The sequence below is a fragment of the Manis javanica genome, chromosome 13 (genome assembly GCF_040802235.1).
Source record: "Manis javanica isolate MJ-LG chromosome 13, MJ_LKY, whole genome shotgun sequence".
Classification (NCBI taxonomy): domain Eukaryota; kingdom Metazoa; phylum Chordata; class Mammalia; order Pholidota; family Manidae; genus Manis; species Manis javanica.
Window position 1 is genome coordinate 61,748,887 of NC_133168.1, and position 23,885 is coordinate 61,772,771.

The 23,885-nt window shown below is 41.4% G+C and overlaps 1 protein-coding gene across 1 annotated transcript in view; it reads right to left on the minus strand.

Moving 5' to 3' along the window:
- PLAGL1 (PLAG1 like zinc finger 1) overlaps positions 1-5,616 on the minus strand; it is a 110,930-nt gene extending 105,314 nt beyond the window's left edge. Inside the window, exon 1 of the mRNA XM_073219696.1 lies at positions 5,503-5,616. The gene's annotated coding sequence lies outside the window, so the exon portion shown is untranslated. The remainder of the gene's footprint in view (positions 1-5,502) is intronic.
- Between the last annotated feature and the right edge of the window lie 18,269 nt (positions 5,617-23,885).

The window sequence follows — 23,885 nt, forward strand, 5'->3', positions numbered from 1 at the left end:
GTATTGGATAATATGTTTATTGAAAACTTCTTCTGATCATCGGTGTCCCGCCCCCAGCCCCCATCGTCTCCTTGGTGTTCCTTCAGTGCGGAGGAGCCTCAGCACCAGCTCCACTGAGGCACCTGCTCACAGTGCTCCTAAGAATTATACCCTTTCCTGCCCTAGGTGCCACCTTCCAATGTAACTCCCATATTCCAAAACCTTCAAGCCGCTAAAAGTTACTATATTCCCTATGATCCTCCGGCAAAAGTGCTATAAAAATTAGCTTCATCAGCTCATGTCTCTAGCCCCTCTCCCCAAAAACCCAGTCTAGGTAATTGTGCCCGTGGGGAATGAATTACTGGCAGGGGTAGGGGACCAAATGCCATCCCATCTTCATCTTTCCACACTACTCGCTTCCATTTCTCTTACCTCTAGATGCTTCTCTCTTCTGTCATCCTAAAGTTCTTAGGTTTGTGGACTCTTACCAATTAATGGCTGAAGGAACTTATTTTTTTTTAAACATAGTTGTACTTTCAACCAGATCTCATTCCAAGTTTATGCTGAGCCAATACTGATTATCTTTGGTAAGAGTGACTCCAAATTCACACACGGATACAGAAGCTAAACTTGTTATAGCTGCCAAACTAATACTCAAAAGTAAATTTACATGTAATAGAATTTCTAAGACAAATGACTTCTAATTTGGGAGAAATTATACTAACTAATCAAAATCATGAACATCTGACATGTGGTTGCCAAATATAAGCAAAGGCTGGGGGTGATCTGAAGATGCAGGAAAGGGAGAGGAGCATTTCATTAGTCACTGCATCCCTACCACTGTGTACAGGAGAGCCGGGCCCATCTGCAAGGACATCCCTGTGAAGGGCACAGGCTTCCATGGCTTCCAGACACCATCACAGAAGATAAGTCAACTCTTTTGTTCTGTCTTCTCAACAAATAGCCCTCTACCCTTTAATTAGTTTCCTCAACCTTGATGAAAATGCCTAAACCCACTATTGAAAAAGTAAATGGGCCTGCTAGGCCCTTTCATCTTTCAGATGTAAATTAATAATCTGAAAATGGGATGTGTTAGACAGATTCTTATGTGTTTATTTAGTGTGACTCAGACCCGTAGGTGCTGCTAACATTTGGGCAGGACTCTTGGGCCTTTGTGTCTGGCAACAAAGGTCCCAATGTCCTCTCCAGAACTCTATGGCTTCCTGATCTCTAACCCCCTTTCCCAATAATAGGGAAGAACCATTTATACTTAGACAAATGTTAGAGCCCTAACCTGAACTTTCCCAGGTATTTTTACTATATTTAGCAAATGTATTTAACAAACAGACTGCCCATCATAGCTACTCACTAAATCTTTTATCATACCTTATGAATTTCAGGGAGCCTTATGATAAGCAGAGGAAATTTTGCCTTGCTACTAATATTCTCCCATGGAGGCTGCCTGCTTTTAGTCTTTTGTGACACCTGGGACAGTGCTGGGGTATCAGCGTAAGGTCCCAATTATTTCTACCTTTACTGTTTCATCTCTCTATCCCTAATACCACCCCCTGTTCATATATTTCCTAGGTGACCAGAGTTTGAAAGGCCATTCTCATCCCTACAGCAAAGGTTTATTATCCCCTGTGGGGAAAATGTAAGTTCCTAGGGCCAGGATCCTCACCTGACCCTAACCTACTTGATGAAGTAATTGGCCTACTGCTAGGCTAATGCATCCACTACCGTTAGCAATGAGCTATTAAGTGACTGATTCACCTTATAAAGAGCTCCAGCTCTGGGTGGAAGCAGAGACATAACTAGATTATGGACCTGCAGATTTCTGGATGCAGACGTGATTCTAGTGCTTGACCTATCACCATGAGAATAAAACTGAATATAAACTCTTTTACCCCAAGAACGTTGTTATCATTTCTTGGTCTCAGCGAATCCACAGTGAACTTGCCCAGGGCGGGAACCCTCAGGCAAGACCCTCTCTTCCAGGAAGCCTTCTCAAATCTTTCCAGAGCCCTCAGACACCCTCCCTCCAGGAGGCTGAGCCACACCCGGGCTTGTTTTCTTCATTGCTCAGCAGGCCAATGTTGACTTTTTACCTTGAGTATAACTATAGCCCCCAACACTATTCTGGGCACATACATTTTTTGATTGCTTGATTGCTTGATTGAGAAAGTTAAAAATGTTAAATTGAGAGTCAACTATATCTAAAAGAAGAGTGATCTATGAAGATTAGGGACACAATTTCTTAAGGAAAAATGAACCAGTGTTATGGGCTACTCAGACATTCTTTATACTTTTCAGTGTCCTTTTTTTACAGTGAAGAGATTCTTGGTCATACTCTTCCATTGCAAATTACCAATCAATATTCTAATTAAAATCTGACCCACATCCATACAGTCTTGATCCCCTCCCCCACCTCTCCAGGGACCAGACATATGTGAAAGGGGATATACAAGGAAATATTTCTGCACCAGAACCACCAGCTGCAGATGAAAGCAGTTAAGACGCTGAGCAATAAAGCCATTTTTCTAGTAATCTTACAACATATTACTGGAAGTTGAAGCGAGGGGTTCCCCCTTTTAAAGCTCTTCCATATATGACTTCCTTATGTCTCTCCCACTGTCTCCTTCTCCTCCCCCCAAGCAGGAAATGACTTCCATCCATAAGTCTCAAAGAAAAAAATGTAATTTTCATAGAAATCAAACAATGAGAAGTGGAGAGTTCCTGGGTGATGGCGAGAGTGAGAGAGCGGGGACACACCCATGACTGCAGCCTTTGCCCCCTTTACACTCCAGAGAGTCAACCTCAGTCACCACACAACCAGCGACAGCTGCGCGGAGCAGAAGAACACACGGGGCAAAGCTGCAAGACAGCTTCACCCTGCAGTTGAGCTACCCATGAGCTTTGACTTCAAGTCAGCCTCTCCCACATTCAGCTTCTTCAGCTGGAAAAGGCGGACAGCGCTATCTGCCCTATTTACCACTGGCTTACCACGAGGATCAGGTAAGGCACGAGCAAGAGCCGAGGCCACTCCTAACTGCCGCCTTATCATGGCCAGGTGCCTCCAAAACATCAGAGCTGTTAATCCTCACAAGTCTCCCGTAGATCCTATTATTATCCCTCTTTTTACAAATGAGCAGACACAGCTAGTTAGAGCCCTTGCCCAGGGTCACCAGCTAGTAAGTTATTCAAACCGAGGGCTATTGAGCTCATGCTTTAACTACACATTATAGTGCCTCCTTCCACATTTTGAAATACCTTTGACAACTAAAAGTCTATACATATGTTTAACCAAAATGTGTAAGCAGATAACTCCTCCGAAGACCTGGCAGCCATGTTCAACTTACCCATTTCTTTTTCCCTCTTATCAGCAAATGCCACCAACCTTATCTCTTTCCTCTCCCCCCCCCACCTCTGTCTTCTAGTCAATTTTTTTTATTCCTGTTATAGTTTCCCTTTTGTGCCTCTCTCCTCTATTAAATCCTTTTAAGCTTTCCTAATTAACACAATAGAACAACCAAAAAAAGAGCACAACTTTTAAAAGTGCATATAATTAAAAGTTTATCTGATTATTTTTAAGTGGGAACACAGTATTTAGTAAGAATGCAGGACACACTTAAAAGAATTTAACCCCTTTCTTCGATTAACTTTAGACATAGCTAAGACTTCTACAAAGATAAAATGACAGAAAGCCTAGTAAATTTTAAAAAGCATCAACATGAAACTGAAAGTCATTTCTACTTTAGATTGTTGTCAGCATATGATTACACTAGAATTCTATCAGACAGAAAAGAACAGATTCCACTACACATAGAATCCCAAATGCTCGAAGCTTTTACAGAAGGGCACTGTTTCCTCAGCCTCTTACTGGTGCCATTCCCCAAGGCTGATGGAGCTGCTCTTTCCTCTGGGCCACATGGAACTTTGTTCATTCTATACTTTATCACAGTAACCCGGTTATGTTGTGGCCTGTTTTCACATCAGTTTCCTCCACTAGACAGAGATAGCTTGGGCAAAAATCATCTTCGTATTTCAAGAATGCCGGGTACATCAAGATTCTCAATGCAGATCTATTGAATAATGGAGCAAAAATTGCCATTTAGCAGGAAAACATGCAGCCTTCAGACAGACTGGGGTTACCACAGGGCAGGACACACTAGTGATTACTGTCTCTTGATTTGCCTAAATGGAAATAATCTAAAGCCCTTGGTTTTTGAGAAGAGGAAATACACATGGTGCATTTTTCAAACTGTCCTCCACAGACGAGGCAAGGCTGGAGCTTGCTTGCTTCTCATCCAGATGACAGCGATTTTCTCAGGGACAGTTCACACCAACACTGTACAGATCTGAGGGTGGGAAAGCAAACCCTCCTGTCTTTTTCCCTGGCAAGGTGATTCTCTCCCCTCTGAATCCAAACATCACTCGCAGGACCAAAGGATGTGTGTCCTTCAGTTGCCACTGCACCAGAATTTTACATCATTATTGCCATTTCTCTCTTTTCACCTACCTCCACACATCCTATACTACCTAATCTTTATAAGAAGTTCTAAGGTGAGAAAAAATCGTGCTTTAAATTTGTTGGGGGGTCACACTGGGCAGAGCCAGTTCTACCTCCCGACTCCCACTTAACAAGACGACCCCTGCAAAATCCCCAGGGAAGCTTTCACAAAAACACACAGGCCACGGCTTCAGCCCGTCACTTCTGCGTCAGGCCCTTTGGCCTGGGCCCAACAGGTGTACTTTGAAAAGCTCTCCAGGTGCTTCTGGGAGGCGCCTCAGGTTAGGCAGCCCCGCACCAGGCAACATAAATTTAGTAATGTCATCATAAGTTCCCTGAACGCCCCCGAGTTTTTTCTTCTTACAATCAAAGCGACCAAAAAGACGCTATATACCGCGACGGTGGAGTAACTGCCATGGCTGTCACTTCACCTAGTTCCTATCTCGATGGAACGCGGGGCTCCTGTGGACTTCACACTCGGTAAACAAAACCAGTCCCGAGAGCTCGCCTTCCGTCGCACACACACTGAAGCACCCGCGCCGTCGCTAAAACCCAAAGAACAGGGCGCGAAGGTGCAAGAGCTGCCGCGACCGCGCCGCGCGCCCCGCCCGCCACGCACCCAGGGCGCCCGCCCCGGGACGCCCCTCTCGCTCCGCGCCGGGGACACCACGGCCGCGGGCCCCTTTCTCCCGAAGTCTCTGCGGACTTCCCCGCCGCCACTCGGGATTTTCCTTCCCATCAGCTCAGTCTCTGGGGACGGGCTGCGCTTGAACTTGAAATTCTCACGTTTGGGGCGGTTCGGGAACCTTCCGCGACGGGACCCGCCGACACCCACGCCCCCCGCGCGCCAGCCGCCGCGCACACCCCGCCCCCCTCCCCGCCCCGCGCGCCCCGACCCGGGGAGCGCGCCCGCCGCAGCCCCGGCCCCGGGGCCCGCCTGCCCCCGGGGGCACCTGCCGCCCCGCGCGCCGCCCGCCCCCGGCCCCGGCCCCGCCGCAGCCCCGCCGGCTCACCGCCGCTTCTCCTCCTCGGGTCGTCCTCGGGCTGGACCCCGCGGCCCGGCGCCTGCGGCGGAGGGGAAGCGGGCCGGTGTGGGCGGCCGCGGGCGAGCGGCGAGGAAAAGGAGAAGGGGAAGGGGAGGAAGGGGCGGGGAGCCCCGGCGGGCGAGCCCCTCCGACCCCAGCCTGCGCGCCTGAGCCGCGCCGAGCAACTTCGCGGACTGTTCCGCCCGGCGTTGGCGACTGGCTCCCACTTGTGTCCTCGGTTGGCTGAGAGTTTGGGCTCCGGGGTCAGTTACTTCGGCTCACATTTTGCTGCACTACTTACAAATGTGTGATCCTAAGCCCCTTACCCATCTCTGAAAAATGAGGAAAAGAATGTACCTATTCTGGGCGAATCCAGATTTTGGGAGACAGAAACATAAACAATGGCGGGGCTGGACGGCCTTCTTGAAGGGAGGATGCAAAACTCGACTCAACGCTTTGGGAGGGACTTGTACGAGACAGGGGGCCTGGAACTGAAGCTTCCTCAACTTTAGGTGTCAAATTAAATGAGGTGAACCACGTGCAGCGGGTCCTAGAACGGATCCCGGCACGCTCAGCAGGTGTTTAGGGGTCAGGTGGACCTAGCAGAGAAGTAAATAACATTGTCAGTTATATGCCAGGAATCTTAAAGACACATGGCGCTTAATTCATGCACAAACTTTATGCCCATTTTACAGCTCAAAAACCTAAGGCACAGAGAAGTCATATAACTTGCTCATGGTCACAGGGAACCCAATTCTGCCACATTGCGAATTCCGCAATTCCAGCTCACAAATATTAATATGTAAATACATTATTGAAACTTGTTTGGGTGTGAAAAGCAATTCCCCTATGAGAGAACGTGTCTATGAAATAAATGTGTTTCTGAATTTTCTCTGCAAAATTTCCCCAGCTCAGTACAACTGCAAATGAACTACCCTTAAAACCACACCCCCCTGCATGTGAAATAACCCTGTGAGAAAATCAATAAATGGCTTTACTTAAACGTGTTCAGGTCACACATATGCTTGCTCTGCTAGCACTATCTGTTTACTTTGTCATCGATTATTAATACTATGGCAATTCAGATTAATAAGTTTATAATCAATCCCCAAACGGTTTATAAACTAAGACAAACAATAATATAATGAAAGGAGCTCCCTTTGTGTAAGGCATGTCTCTCATGGAATATTCACGTTGCTTTGTGGTATAGTTCCCCTCCATTAACTGATGAAAGCTCAAAAGTATATTGACTAAGTTTACACAGGTAGCCAGGATTTGAGCCCAGTTTTGCGTGGATCCTAAACCTTGACTCTTTTGAATGCCTTAGGGTGAAGAGAAGAAACTAGAAAAATTAACGTGAAGTCATTTTATATCTTGCCAACTGGAAAAAAAACTGTCAAATTCTAGTCGTTTCTTAAGTTAGGTTTTTTTGTAGGAGAACTAAACGTAAAGCTTGGACTCATAACTTGGTTTTCTAGCGTGAGGAAGGAAGCATGCCTAGTACAGTGCCAGGCACATAACAATATATTTGCTGATTGAATGAACTCATGAAAGAATAGCGAAATGGTGGTGTCTGGTAAGTCACAACCTTTCAATAGACAAGATTCTTGTAAAATGACTATAAAACCAAGAGGCTTTTCCCCCCTCCATGTTTTTCTCACTGTATCCATTCTTGGGTCACTGTTGGCCAGTGAAATGGACAAGCTAAATTTTAAGAAGGAGCAAAAGGAAGAAGGAAAGAACAGAAAAGAATAAAAGAAACATAGTCAAGAAAGGAAGAAGAGGACGGATATCCTTTCCATTGCCTGCTTCCCAGAGAGAAAAGATTTTATAACTATAAGAAATATGAAAGAAATTCAAAAGTTCCTTGATTCCTCTCATTGAATTATGAAATTCAAGCCATAATTCTATTTTTATTGTATTAGTGTGAAAGTGGTAATATTAAAACATCCTAGCAATCTGTGACCCTGCCCCACAACCTGTTAGTCCTGCTGTGGCTTTGGATGGGCTGGGGGATGGGAGGTCACATGTTCAGATAAAGACGCCAAGTTCACTACCTCTCCCTCGGGCAGGGAAGCATTCATGCAGGAAGTGAACTTGCAAAGACTTTCAAAAACAAATTCAATAAAGGAAGTGAGAGGGGGGCACACATGCAACTTTCAAGGAATAGGTGATTTTTCAGAAATTCCGAGGAAGAGATGAAATGGTGGCTCTGTGAAATAGAATCACAGCTAGCATTTTAATGTTTACCCACCCGGCAAGCTGACTCCAGAGTCCGTGCTCTTTAGCCCTTGCTGTTAAGCACTTCGAAGTAGAGCAAGTTAGACCATCTGATCCATATATGGCAGGATGGGACAGAAAGTGAGGGGGGAAAGGAACTCCAGGTGTTTTCTTAAATGACCTGTAGAAAATGTAAGGCTCTTGAGCCTGAAGTTTAAAGCAAAGTTTAATGAGTGAAGGGGGTCAAAAGGTTAAAATCAAAACAAAAAACAGCTGTTAGATGAATGAACATGTTGACTGAACTGCAATTAGAATCACATCTTATAAAAAGCAAGAATAGAAAATTGGCTTTACTCATTCAACTTTCATTCAATAAATATCATTTCGTATTTTTAACCAGCATTTTAATCATAATATATAACAATAGCTCATGAATGAGTAAACATAACGTTAAACATATGGAGACAAAATGGTAACTTCCGTTGTACATTTTCTCCATTGACCACAAGATCAGCATTAATGTTCAGCAATTGAAATATAATTTGTTTCCAATATTCGCTTAATAGATTAATGACAACCGCTTGCTTACTATACAATTCTCTAACAAAGCCAAAAAAAATATATTTCTGAAAAAAATCTAAAAAATAAATACAGTGATTAAAAAGGATATTTATACTCACTGCTTTCAAGAGCCAGGGTCATAACACAATACAGCCTGAAGTCGTATACTTTTTTAATGAATCAAAATTATGGAACAACTCTATAAAATTATGCCAAATACAAAATGTGAAAAATGATGGAAATTCAAGGCAACTTGACAAATCTGCTACTTGTTGGAGGCCATCAAGAGGATGTGAACCCCTCTTCACGCTAGAGCTTGACCCAGGCCATCAGAGACTTCTCACCCCTCCCCTGTTTCAGAAACAAATGCTCTGCCCACCATTCCCACAGTGGGAGCTGTCCAAGGACATGGCCTTGAAAAAATAAGGTGTTGTTGAGACCATCTGGGTTGTGGATGTGATTGCATCCAGTTAAGGCCTTTGCATAAACTTTTAAGATTATTCCGGCAGGCGGGGGTAGGGCTTTATTCATCTTGCAGCCGCCCAAGACAAGCCTCCTAAGTAAGTCCCTTGCCTATTAAATTTGCTGTCTACCAATCTAGAGTGGTCAGCCTCTTGGTTTGGACTCTCCTTGCCCTCCATGCCCAGGGGCCAGCTTATTGAACCAACACAGCCACAGCAGGAGATTTCAACAGAATCACTCTAAATTACTGTTGGGTTAAGCAGACAAAAATGCTAAGGATATAGGAGGTTTGCAAATTCAATTAACAAGCTTGATAGGCCAGACATACATAAAAAAAAATGACAATAAAGTAAATAAGCAAATGTATTCCCGAGTCCCAGATTTAAGAGTACAACTTTCCTTAGTTACATACCTAGTTAGAACACCCCTCATATCCAAATTCCACTCAGCACACCTGGCAGTCCTCAACTTGCAAATCAGTGTCTTAGTTGTGAACAGTTGTGTACTTTACGTTAATAGCCACGCCAGCCCCGATTACCTTGCATACACCGAATTCCCTTTAGGGTCATCATCTGCTGAGAGATGATACCAGCTACTGGTAATGGGAGGTGCTGCCAGCTGCTTACCAAAAGGTCAGGCTCCTTGGGGGAATCTGAATTGTGCTGGGGGCTTGTGGCCCCAATGCCCACTGCTCCATAGAGAATGATGGTATTCTTCAACCTCTACTTACCCCAGGTGGCATCTGGAAAGAATCTGGGGGGTCATGTCCCAGTGACTGGAACCTGCTCTACCTGTGGGTGCTGGGGTAGTTCTGACAGCCTCAACCTCTTAGTGACAGCTTCAAACCCTGCCCCCTCTCCTGCTCCCACTACACAGCCTGGTATAACCCTGGGAGCCAGGTTTAATCTTAGGTGCCTGGGTTAGGGGTGCCCTGACACCAGCCGTTGTCTGTGTGCCTGCTTGGGGATCCAGGGTGATTGTGGGGAGGGTATACCTCTCACTTGCCCCCAGGCTACTCAAGCTGGTGGAGCCCTGGCATACAGAAACCATAATGAGGAAGTTTTAATCCTTTTTTTTTGTTGTACTAATGAGAACCATTTATAACATTTATGATTTTTCTTTCCTTATATGTTTGCCTTTTGAATGCATTTCCAGAACTCATTAGTCACCAGTAAGTGACTGTCTTAGCAAATACATTACTCCAAGGATACAGAATTCTTTCCCACACTACAGCCTCCCGTGCTGCCCTGCCATGTCTTGCTTCCTTTTTAAAAATTTCTTTATGACGTTTAATGTCTAGAACCCCTTCCTATTTTGTTTTTTGAGTCCATTACTTCCATTCTGACTTCCTTTATCTCCCTACCCAGTATAGGTCCATTTTGTTTGTTTGTTTGTTTGTTTTAATGCACATATTTCCTTACTCTCGTGAGACTTCATCCCCTAGATCTTCCTCTATCCCAGTGAGAATCTCCCCCACCCACTTTCACTGTCACTAGAATATCACAGCAGTATGTTGACTAGATCCACCGTGAATTCATATGCTCTCAGAAGAGCATTTACCACTTTTCAGCATCCTTTGCATCCTCTCTCCATTGCATGCTCTACCTCTGCAATTTTAAACCTTTTCCATGCAAGACCTCACTTGATGCATTCCTCATGCTCAAAAGATGGCATTGCCTTCCACTTCAAGTAGAGTTACTTATCCCTGGAGCTTGCACAAATATTTTTGCATCTTCCCATTATTCATCTCTCTTCTTTGTTCTGAGACACCATTCCACCTTGCAAAAGCTAATCCCTGTGACTTAAACCCCAAACTCCCAACTTCTCCAAGATTAGACTCTTATCAATTGTCCCCTTTTACTTGCATTTTCAGAGTCCTCCACTTTGTTGGCTCTTGGCTCTCCACCTTCAAGCTGAGGGTTCCATTATTCTTTAAATAATAATTATTAATACTAATAAATTTTCCAACAGCTCTGCTATTGCCTCAAACTACTGACCTGTAGTCAAAGTTCCTTTACCACCAAACTTTGTCAAAAAGTGTCCATTCCCATTGCCTCAAATTTTGGCCTTTACTCTGCAGAACACCTTAAAATCTACCCCTTGAAATCTAGGCTTCCTGATCATTCTACTTTACCTCCTTCCTTAGCTGCCCTAACTGCCAATCCACTGGCCTTAGTCTTCAGCACCCACTACCAAGCTGACCGGTCCCTTCTCCTTCATACTCTCTTCCCAAACACTTTATTTATTATCATTAAGAAAACTTAGGGTTTTTTTCTTATTGGCTACATGACATCTACCTGATATTACCTTTATTTAGAGGTCTTGATTCTTTGATAATACATCAGTTGAAACTCTTCAAAACATCCCATGTCACATGTTTATATAGGATGTTTATAGGAGGTTTGCAAATTCAATTAACAAGCTTGATAGGCCAGACATACATAAAAAAATGACAATAAAGTAAATAAGCAAATGTATTCCCCAGTCCCTATATAAAACATCCTGGACATCCCATGTCATCTATTAATTGCCCCAAATTATGTTGATTTAATATTCCTAGATTTTATATACTCTTTCAATATTTCCTATCTACACACCTGCTGGGGAGAAGGAGAAAGAGTTGCAAGTAGCCCCAAGGAAATATCCAACATCTCTAAGAAGCAGCAAAGTGATTATCAAGAAGCTCCAGGAGATCCTATATGAAATTATCCATTCAAAGCCATTATCTCTGTGTTGAGGAAATAATGCCAGCCCTGGCAGAAAACAATTCCTCACCTGGCTTCCGTGACTGGGCATTCTGGTTCTCTGAACACTCCAAACATCTACCTCCATCCGTTCTTCTCCCCCTTTCCTAAGTTAGGGTGAAGTGACCAATGTTCTAGCTCTAGATCTTTTCCTTTTTCTGTCTTCTCTTTCTCCTTTCCACTTTTGTCCTTAATAAGCTTATTATAAATCACTTGTAGGCACACACATTCCACATCTCTAGTTCTCAAAGATCCTGATTCATCTTCCCCAGGGGTTCCACCAGCCCTTTTAATTCAACATTAATTCTGAACTCAGCATCTTATCATAACTAGTTGTACATTTCAATTTCTGTAATTCTAACAGCATTGCTATTCTCCCAGACCCCCAAATTCGAAACTTTACTGCCTTTCTGGTTTCTTTTCTGTCCCTTCTCTCCTATATCATACTTCCCAAATTCTGTCAAAAGTAAAGTTGGAATGAGCATGTATTACATTTTCTTAAGATACCTATCATACTTTCTCTTGGATTATGGTATGTGACAACTTGAAGAGAAAAATCTGTAAAAGGAAATTTAGTACTATTTGGATGCTTAAGTTGGTATCAGTAATATTATTCACTCTGCAAAAACATTAGTTATGGCAAGTGCAAGATGTAAAACTCAATCTCTTCTCTTAAAATTTAATTCTAACAGGCTAGTTATAATACACCTAGTTATATTTTTGCCTACTAGAGAAAATAAGTATTATTTTAAAACTATATATCAGTCATTTTACAAAGTGATTTAATTTTATTATGTGTTATGAATTGAATTGTGTTTCCCCTGAAATTCATATACTGAAGCCCTAACCCTAAAGTGACTGTACTTGGAGATCAGTCATTTAACCATTTAATGAGGTAATTAAAGTAAAATGAAGTCATAAGGGTGGGGCCCTAATCCACTATGACTGGTACCCTTATAAGAAGAGGAAGAGGCACCAGAGATGCACTCACACAGAAGAAAGGCTGTGTCAAGATAGAGAAGGTGACCATCTGCAAGCCAGGAAAAGATTCTCACCACCCTTTTGACACCTTGATCTTGGATTTCCAAACTTCAGAACAGTGAGAAAATATATAACAGGTCAAGCCACCCAGGCTGTGATTTATTTATTTATTTTTTGGTTATGGCATCCCTAGCAGACTAATACATCATAAAGAATTTAAATATACAAAGAAGAGAAAAATAGTTAAATGAGCCCCCATATAAATGCTCAAATTTAATAATTACCAAGATTTTGCCACTCATGCAACCTATATAAATATCTTTTCTTTTCTTTGCTCAAGCATTTAACACCAACCCCAGGCATCAGCTTATCTCACCCTCCTCTCTTCACTATGCATCTCTTACACAACACCCATGCCATCACTACACCATGACTTGGAACTGCATGAAACCCAATCTATATCCAAATTCTCTCTGTCTCAAAAAATGTATTTTTACAACTCTTTCTAGTATTGTTTCTTTTTAATTATTTTGTTTAATAATAACACAGTTCCACCCCTTGTATTGGGTTGTTAGGTCTTCTAAGTCCTTTTTAATCTCGTTTTTTTCCATGCCGTTGATGTGTGAAAGAAACTTGGTCTGTGATGTCCTAATGTCCCATGTTCCACATTTGTTCAGTCACTTCTTCCCTTGTGGTAGTTGCTCGCCTATCCCCACATTTCCTGAAGACTTATGCACTCAGATTCATTTTTACATTTTGTATTTTTTCCTCTACCTTATGGGCCACCCATAAAAACACATGCCTTTCACTGATGCTTTTCCCTCTGCATTCACCTCAGTTGGTTCTTAATCTTTCGGTAGGTACCAATTGTGATGACTTAGCCATATTCTGGTGGTTTCCCCAAGGAAAGAATGATGACATTATATAGAATCTGAAGATAAACATAAGTTAGATGAAAGAAAATTATTTTGGAAGAAATTCAGGAAACAATTATCATTGGTTTATACAGCTATGTTCTTTGATTCAGTATGCTCTATTGTAAGAATATTCTCTCTTTAAAAATTTAGTCATTTTAAAAGAAATAAAATACTCCCATACATCAATTATCTTTTGATTATGAGGGTCGGGTTTTGAAGTTTTTAGATGTATAGAAGCAATTATTTTTAAATAACTAGAGGTATTTATCTTATCAGTGTGCAGACATGCTATTCTTAGTAATATATGTGGGGAATCTTGTGTTTCATAGATTAAACACTGGAGTTCAGTGAGATGAAATGCTTTTCCCAAGTATATGTATATAGATATTATAGTTATATATTTTATCATTGTATATAATTCTTTCATAAGTATATAGTTTCTAAATATTTTCTTTAGACTTGATAATTTTTCAATGTTATAGAAATTTCATAAAGGATATGGCACAATTATAATTGCTTACATTTATTGGGTACCTACAGTGTGCTAGGTATTAGTTTGTGTTCTTTTGTGTAATAACTTAGACTTCACAACAACCCTCTAAATAGGTTCTAGAATTATGCCTATTTTAATGAATGAGGAATCAGAGGCATAAACCAATTGGGTTATTTTTCTCAGTTTTTTCTTACATCCAGTAAGTAACAGAGACAGGATTTAAATGTAGGCAGCTTAACTCCCTAATTCTTAGAGGCCTGATCCTGAGCCTTAGATTCTTAACCCCCACGTTGTGCAAAGCCTGTATTAAAGTGTTTTTAACAGGGAGGGAGGTGGAAGTCACTAATTAGTTCTCAGCCTGTACAGGCCAGTGCCCACTTCCCTTGTGGCTCCAGGGGACTTCTCCAGTTTCAGAGGGGCTTCAGGGAAACCCCATCCAAATAAAGCCATGTGGGATGAATCTGAGAATACTACTGAACAGCAGTGGAAAGCCCTGGCCATTGAGAGACTTGAAAGTCCAGCAATTTCCTTTCCTATCTCTTCTGACAGAACTAGTCAAAGTAGGTTTACGGCAACTGCGGCAGATCCAGAAAGAAGTAGATCTAAGTGCCTCTGGGGAATGCAGACCTAGTCTGGGTAAGGCTACTCTGCCTGAACCCACCACCCTTCCAAGAACACTGAGAAGAGCAGAATTTCCATTGTGAAGATGAGTCCTGAGGGAACTGACTTCGGTGAAAAGTGGCTCATTTGTTGCACAAGCATTTTTATCCTTCACATTGTGCATATCACCTTAGATCTTCAAAGCCTTCTGTAAAGAAAGCCTTTCTGGAATAGAAAGATATTATATTATAGTTGCAATTGTTTTGGCTGGGCTTTGTTTTGTTTTATTGCAAAAGTTTATCTGAAACTTAAGTTTGAACATGTTCTAAAGCTTTATATAAGTTTACCCTCACCTGCCATATTTTGTGTTTTTGATGTCATAATTTATATCTTTTTATCTTATATATCATTTAAAAAAACATTGTAGTTGTTTTTACTACCCTTGTCTTTTAACTTTCATAGTAACTCTATACATGATTAGCTCACCACCTTTACATTAGATTATTCTGAATTTTTCTATGTATTTACTTTTACCAGTGAGATTTATACTTTGCTGTGTTTTCCTGCTAATTAGTGCCTTTTCATTTCAGCTTAAAGAAGTCCCTTTACCATTTGTTGTAAAGCCGGTCTAGTGGTGATTAATCCCTTTAGCTTTTGCTTATCTGGAAAACTTTTTCTCTCTCTTTTAATTCTGAATGACAGCCTTGCCAGGTAGAGTATTCTTGTTTTGAAGTTTTTTTTCTTCTAGCATTCTGAATATATCATGCCATTTCCTTCTGACCTGTAAAGTTTCTGCTGAAAAACATGCTGATAGTCTTATGGTGGGGGTGAGTAATCCCTTGTACATAACAAGTTGTTTTTCTTTTGTTACTTTTAAGAATGTCTCCTTGTTTTTAACTTTTAACACTTGAATTATAATGTGTCTTGGTGTGGATCTCTTTGGGTTTATATGATTTGTAACTCCCTGGGCATCCTGGAACTGGATATCTGTTTCCTTCCCCAGGTTAGGGAAGTTCTCAGGCATTATTTCTTCAAATAAGTTTTCTGCCCCTTTCTCTCTCTCTCTTCCCCCTCAAGGACCCCTGTAATGAGAATTTTGTCTTGCCCTAGCTCCTGTTTGTCTCTCAAATCTTTATGATCATCCAAGCAGCCTACTTTATTTTTAGTGGCTCCTAGTAATTGAGGGTGTGTCAAGACCTGTCAGTGTCTCAAAGCTCAGGATCTCAGTCAGCACCTAGATTCAGGCTGATTGAAGTCCAGCCCCTCAGCCTTTAAAATATGTAAAGGCTCTTTCAGGGGAAGACTAGGAGATGGGTGTTTCTGTCTGCTCCCTCTGTGCTGAGCCTTGGGGTAATAGCCAGTTAAGAACTGTGTCTTTCTTTGCGACTATCCTGTTGAACCTGTGAACTTAAGCCGTGCTTGCACCAGAGCCAGACTGTGTTGTAGATGGCAGACGCAAAAGCTGGGGCACCAGACATGTACACAAACTCCTTTCTTGGAGGCACTGATGACCCGGAACACAGCAGAGAGATAGCATAATGATAGCACTTGCCAGGCTTTGGATTGGATCGTCATCAGCCCTAGATGTATATTTAGTTAGAAGCTTGCTCCTTGAGGCCACAGCTATGAAGATAAGCTAAGAGGCCTCCTTCACAGAAAGACTGGGGGTTTGTCTTGGTCTGCTGTCTCTGCATTGTGGCCTAGGGGTGGGGAAGCCCGTTAAGAACTGTTTCTCCATTTTTAACAGTCTTACAGGACCCACAAGTGCAAGCCCATGCAACCAAGAGGTGTCCCCTGAGCAGCAGCCACAAAACTTGGGGTGCCAGACAAGTGCACAAGCTCTCCTCTGGGAGATACCAGCAACTTAGAAAGAGGGAGAGCACAAAGATGGCAACCACCAGCCTCCATCTTTAAAGATTATTTCACCAGGCTCCTCAGTGTGTGTCAAATTAGATGCCTGCCTCAAGCACATGCTTTAAGCAAATAAGCCTCTTTCGCAGAGAGTCTGGACCCTTTTCAGTCAGCGGCCTCTGTGCTGGGTCCTGGTCTGGGTGACCTGGCAAAAGCCCTTTAGGAACTGTCTTTCAGTTTGCTATAGTGTCAAGGTTCTTGTGGATGCAAGCCCTGTTGGCTATCCAAGCTAAATGCTTTAGGGGCTCATCTTTTGGGTACAGGTCTTAAAAGTTGGGTACCAGATGTTGGGCCAAACCCTTCACTCCTCAGGGAGAAGCTTGGGGTTATGAGGTCCCTCCTGATTGTGGGTTGGCATACCAGGCATGGGTTTATAGTGAGATTGTGTCTCAGCCTCTCCTACCAATTTCAGTGTGGCTTTTTCTCTCATTCACTCAACCTGTAGAAGTTGTTCAGCTAGTTTGTTTTTTTTTCTCCAGAAGAAATTGTTCTCAACGTAGCTGTAGATTTAGTGTGTCTGTGGGAGGAGGTGAGTTCAGAATCCTCCTACATTGTCATCTTGAAATGGACCTGCTCTCCTTCTATGCATTTTATTTCTGTTTATTTCTCAGATTATTTGCTCTGTCTTTGCTCTCCCATGACAGGTGAGAGCACCTCCTTCTTCTCCATTCTGTACCATGGCCGTCTACCTCCTTCACCCTTTCCTCTCTATCCAGTCATTTCTTCATATTGATTACAGGTTAATCTCCTAGCAGCATGACTATGAATAAGTAAATCTGCTCAGAAACCCACATTGCCCCATTGCTCACGATATTGAGTCCAGACTCCTTCATTTGGCATTTGCCTCCAACAGAGATTTCCTTAAAAACTTTCTACTTTTGACTTTCCTTGAACCATTCATTCTTAAGGTACCTGTCCTCTTAAGGTATATATTTTTACTTTCAGATTTTTCTTACCTCCTATTCTATTCCTCCTAGAATACCTCCCTATTCTTCCCTTTTTGTTTACCTGAGGAATATCCTTATTGAAATGCCAAGTTCACTTATTTCAGAAGGCAGTCCCTGATTACATGATGCAACCCAATTTCAGAGAAACAAACATGTGGGGAAAATGTGCATTTAAAAAACAAATGAAATGCAGAAAGGGGACTCAAGATTGTAGAGTAGAAGGAAGATCCTGAGCTCCAAAATCTACAACCACATGTAGAACAAGTATCTCTGAGAATGAACGGAAGACTAGCAGAACAGATCTTACACAACTAAGGATATAAAGAAAAAGCCACCTTGAGACAGGTAAGAGGGGCAGAGACATGGTCCAGACAGGACCCACACCCATGGTGTAGTGGCTCACAAGCCCCACACCTGTGGTGTGGCAGCTCACAAATGGAAGGGATAATGCAATGGTAGAAGCCATCCCTGAAGAATGAGGGGTCTGAGTCCCATGTAGGGCTCCCCAGCCTGGGGGACCTGCACCAGGAAGTTGAGTGTCCATAATATCTGGCTTTGAAAACCAGTGGCACATATGTCTGGGAAACCCACAGGGGAGTGGGAAACTGAGACTGTGACACACAGTGAAAAAAAGGGCACACACAATCTCTTGTCCTATATCCCAGCAGAGAGGCAATGGTTTGAAAAGCTCCTGAGTTACACATGAAAGAGATCCATTTATAGGTCATTGCAAGAGGGGCAGAGACCTGCTAGAATGTTCTCTGGGAGTGAAAGTGCTGGAAGGAACCATTTTTTTTACTTTTGGTGAACCCATCTGGTCTGGCACTGGCAGGAGCCATTTCTGACACTCTCTGTCTGCTGTGTTAGTACAGGGTGCCCTGCCCCACCATTCCCACTATTCCTCTATGGACTTGCCCTACCCAACCTCCTGCCTAGCCAAGAGCCTCTCCCAGGTGGCCCCATGTCCCACAATACCTGGTAGGCAGACTTAGCCAGCAGCAGAGTTCCCCACAAGCAGCACCTAACCCTGCCACACCAGGAGGGTGGCCCTGGAGGGTAGTGGAGTCCCCTAAAAATGGGTGTCTGCCCAGCCACATCCTCAGGCAGGCTGGGCCACACCAGCTTCCCTCGCCCTGGGGGGCCAGCCCTGCACACAGAGTGCCTACAACTGCAAGTGGACTTTCCAGCCAGCTATGCTGGGAATCAACCCTTCATACCGGCACACCCCCAGCAGCCATGGCCAGGCCTATGAGCCACATGGTCTGGGGGCCAGCCCCACTACCAGTGTGCCTGTAGCAACTGTGGCCAGTCCTCATGGACAGCCGCTCCAGGGGACAGTCCTGCACACCAGAAAGTCCACACCAGCTTTGGCACAGCCACAACAGAAGGGTGCACACAGACCCCTGGGATACCAGGCTCAGGGGATCAGGGGAATTTGCCCTATTAAGCCCACAGGACACCTTTCATATAAAGCCACACCATCGATGCTGGGAGATGTGGCTGATTTACTAATACATAGAAACAAACACATAGAGTTAGACAACATAAGAAGAAAGTAATATGTCCCAAGGTAAAGAACAAGATAAAACCTCAGGAAAAGAACTAAGTAAAACAGAGATAAGCAAGCTACCTGATAAAGAGTTCAACATAACAATCATAGAGATGCTCACTGAACTTGGGAGAAGAATGGATGAACACAGCGAGAACTCCAGCAAAGAAAATATTAAAAAGAATGGATCAGAGCTAAAGAATATAATAACCGAAGTGAAAAATAGACATCAGGGAAAAAATTTTTTAATGGCAGACCTCTGGGACAACATCAAATGTACTAACACTCACATTACTGTAGCCCCAGAAGGCGAAGAGAAAGAAGGGCACAGAAAACCTACTTGAAGAAATACTGGCTGGGAACTTCCCTCCTGGCAAGGAAACACACATCCAAGTCCAAGAAGCAAGAAGGGTTCCAAAGAAGATGAATCCAAAGAGACCCACCCCAAGACACATTAATATCAAAGTGTCAAAAGTTAAAGATAAAGACAGAATCTTAAAAGCAGCGAAAGAAAAAAAACATGTACAAAGGAACTCCCCCCCCCATGTAAGACTATCAGCTGATTTTTTAGCAGCATGCCAGAAGGGAATAGCGTGGTATATTCAAAGTGCTGAAAGGCAAAAACTGCAACCAAGAATACTCTACTAGGCAAGGTTATCACTCAGAACAGAAGTTGAGATAAGGAGTTTCCCAGACACGCAAAAGCCAAAGGAGTTCACCAACACCAAATCAGTCCTACAAGAATGGTTAAAGGGACTTCTTTAAATAGAAAAGAAAAGGCCATACTAGAAATTTAAAAATGAAGAAATTAAAATCAACTGGTGAAGGTAAATGTATACTAAAGGTAATAGATCAACCCCCATCTACCCAGTATGAAGTTTAAAGGACAAAAGTAGTAAAATTATCAAGATCTACAATAATTACTCAAGGGATATACAAAATAGTAAGATGCGAAATATGATGTCAAAAACAAAACATGGAAGTGGGGAGTAAAATTGTGATTTTAGAACCTACTTGAACTTAAACTGCCATCAACTTAAAATAGATTGGTATATAATTACAATGTTATATATGAACCTCGTGGTAACCACAAATCAAATACCTATAGCAGATACACACAAATAGAAAAGAGAAGGAAATACACACATAACACTAAGGAAAGTCACCAAATAATAAGGGAAGAGAGTAAGAGAACAAGAAAGTAAGAGGGAACTAAAGAAAAAAAGGAAAGCAATTAACAAAGTAACAATATGTATGCATCTATTAATAATCACTTTAAATGTAAATGGATTCAATCAAAAGGCATAGTGTGACTCAATGGATTAAGAAAACAAGACGCAGCTACATGTTGCCTACAGGAGACTCACTTCAGACTTGAAGATATATATACAGACTGAAAGTGAAGGGATAGAAAAAGATATTCCATACAAATGGGAGTGGAAAAAAGGCTGGTAGCAATACTTACATCAGACAAAATAGACTTCAAAACAAAGACTGTAACAAGAGACAAGGAAGGGCATTATGTAATGATAAAGAAATCAATCCACAGGAGAATCTAACACTTCTAAGTATCTATACACCCAGCATAGGGGCACCTAATACATAAAGCAAATATTAACAGACATAAAGGGAGAAATTCCCAGTGACATAATAATATTAGGGAACTTTAACAGTGATATACAGAAATTGCCAGTGATATAATACTAGCAGGAAACTTTAACAACAAACTTACATAAATGGGTAGATCACCCAGGAAATCAATAGGGAAACACTGGCCTTACATGACACATTAGACCATTTGGATTTAATGAATATACAGAGAGGTGCACATGCAACATTCTCCAGGACAGATCACAGGTTAGACCATAAAACAAGTTTTAATAAATTTAAGGATTGAAATCAAATCAAGTATCTTTTCTAACCACAATGGTATCAAACTAGAAATCAGTTACAAGAAGAAAGCTGAGAAAAACAGAAACATGTGGAGGCTGAACAACTTGCTACCAAACAATCAATGGGTGAACCAAGAAATCAAAGAGGGAATCAAAAAATACCTTGAGACAAATGGAAATTGAAACAAAATGCTTCAAAATATTTAGGATGCAGTAAAAGCCATTCTATGAGGGAAGATTATATTGATCTAGGCCTACCTCAAAAAACAAGAAAAATCTCAAACAATCTAACCATCCAGCTAAAGGGACCAGAAAAAGAAGAACAAAGCCCAAAGTTAGTAAAAGGAACTAAATAATAAAAGATCAGAGTGAAAGTTAAATAGAGACCAAAAATAAAAGAAACCCAGAAAATCAATGAAACTAAGAGCTGGATCTTTGAAAGATAAACGAAGTTGGTAAACCTTTAGCCAGACTCATCAAGAAAAACAAAAAGGGCCCAAATAATTAAAATCAGAAATTAAAGAGAAGTTACAACAATACCACAAAAATACAAAGACTCATAAGAGACTACTGTGAACAGTTGAATGCCAGCAAATGGGCCAACCTGGAAGAAATGGATAAATTCTTAGAAATATACAATCTTCCAAGGCTGAATCAGGAAGAGATAGAAAATCTGAACTGACCAATTACTCATAATGAAATTGAATTTAAAAAATCCCTCCGAAAAAACAAAGTTCAGAACTTGTGGCTTCATAAATGAATTCTAGCAAACATTTAAAGAACAGTTAATACCCTCTCAAACTGTTTTTTAAAATCTGTTAAAGGGACACTTCCAATCTTATTTCATAAGACCAGCATTATCCTGATACCAAAACCAGACAAAAATACCACAAAAAAAAGAAAATTACAGGCCAGTATCACTAATGACACAGATGCAAATATCTTCAACAAAATATTAGCAAACTGAATTCAACAATATAGTAATGGGATCATTCACTATGATCAAGTGTGATTTTTTACAGGGATGCAAAGACAATCGGTTATCTACAAATCAATCAATGTGATGCATCACATTAACAAAAAGGGTGAAAATCATATGATTATCTCAATAGATGCCATAAAAGCAATTGACCAAATTCAACATCTATTTATGATAAAAACTCTCAACAAACAAAGTGGGCATAGAAGGAACATAGCACAATGACTTAACAGTTAAATGCTGAAAGCTTTTCCTCCAAGATCAGGAGAAAGACAAAGATGCCCACTCTTACCATTTTTATTCAACAAAGAATTAGAAGTCCTAGCCACAGCAACCAGACAAGAAAAATAAATAAAAGGCATCCAAATTGGTAAGGAACACAAAAAATTGTCATTATTTGCAGATGACATGATATTATATATAGAAAACCCTAAGGACTCCACCAAAAACCTATTAGAACTAATAAATGGATTCAGCAAAGTCACAGGATACAAAATCAATGTACAGAAATCTGTATATATAATGGCCATAAACCAGAATGAAATTTTGCCATTTGTGACTACATGGATGGATCTAGAGGGTAAGTGTTCAGTGCAAGAAGTCACACAGAGAAAAATAACTACTTTAGTGTTTCACTTATAAGTGGAATATGAAAAACAAAAGAAATGAATAGGTAAAACAAAACAGAAACAGATTCATAGACAGACAGAAAATAATCATGGTTGCCAGAGTGGAGGGGAGTGAGGAAATGGGTAAAATAGGGGAAATAGATTAAAAGGTACAAACCTCCAGTAAAATAAGTAACTCATTGGGATGAAATTTACAGCATAGGGAATACAGTTAATAATATCATAACAACTTTGTATGGTGACAGATGGCATTTAGATTTGTCATGGTGATCACTTCATGTAAATAAATGTTAAATCAGTGTTTGTACACCTAAAGCTCATATAATACTGTCGCCAACTACACTTCAATTAAGAAAAGAATGCAGCTACCTGGTATAAATACCAAACAAACAAATAAATAAGATGCAATGTACAGCATATAGTTGACTAAACATTCAACAGACTTAGAATATGTATCTGTAGTGGGCAGCTATGGTTTATTTTTGTCCAACGTCCATTCACTCTTCTCCTGATAACTATCCCCCTATTTCTCTCAGTAAATTAACCCCCTTGCTTCTTATGGGGTCAGGTCCTCCGGAGGCCTTGGTTCCACTTGTAATTCAGGGTAGAACACATGACCAGGGTTAAAGTAATCAATGTATTATTACCCCTGGCCAGAATGATTGGTTCAGGGGAAGTCTGAAGTTTGAACCTAAAAGTCTATGTATATCGCCTTGAGCTAGTGGTAGCCTTCCGGATATGAAGCAGCAGTGAGAAATTAGAAATATGAAATTGAGAGAAAAAAACACAAAGTTCTGGTCAGATGTTTGAGGCCTGGATCATGAAGCATTGGACAGAAGCCCTATGACTGGTTAGTGACATGAGCCCCTAAATTTCCTTTTTGCTGCAGACAGTGTAGATCTCAATACCCTTCTTTTGCAAATGAAATAATCCTGACTTAGAATAGGAAAGACAAATCCCTAGGCATAAAGACACATTCAACAAATATTTATTGCATGCCTACTATACAGCAGCACTATGCTAGAAATGAATAAAATAGGCTTTCCACTCAAGTTCCTCTTAGGAAGGAAGGAGAAATCTTCCATCAGTCTTGCGCAGGTCAGTTTGACATTCTACCTGAACTCTTGTAAACTCTGAACAGGATAAATATGAATTTCATGTGAGTGACTTCATAAGGAGGAATTTCTGTATGTATACTAACAGATACAATTTGGACTTTTATTAACCACATATTTGTGGTTAAATGCTATCCTTTTGAAAACCACATCTCTTATTTCAAAAAATTAAGCCACGACACCATTTAAAACAGATATTTAATGTTATCTCTTAAAACCAGCATTGCTGCTTCAAGGAAGCTGTTACTAAAGATATCCAAATGGAATTTAGAGGGTAGTTTGAATTAAATCTTAGGTTTATGTGCTGTGCACTACTGATATTCAAGATTCAGTTACTTGGTGAAAATTTGCAATAGAAAATATTCAACAGT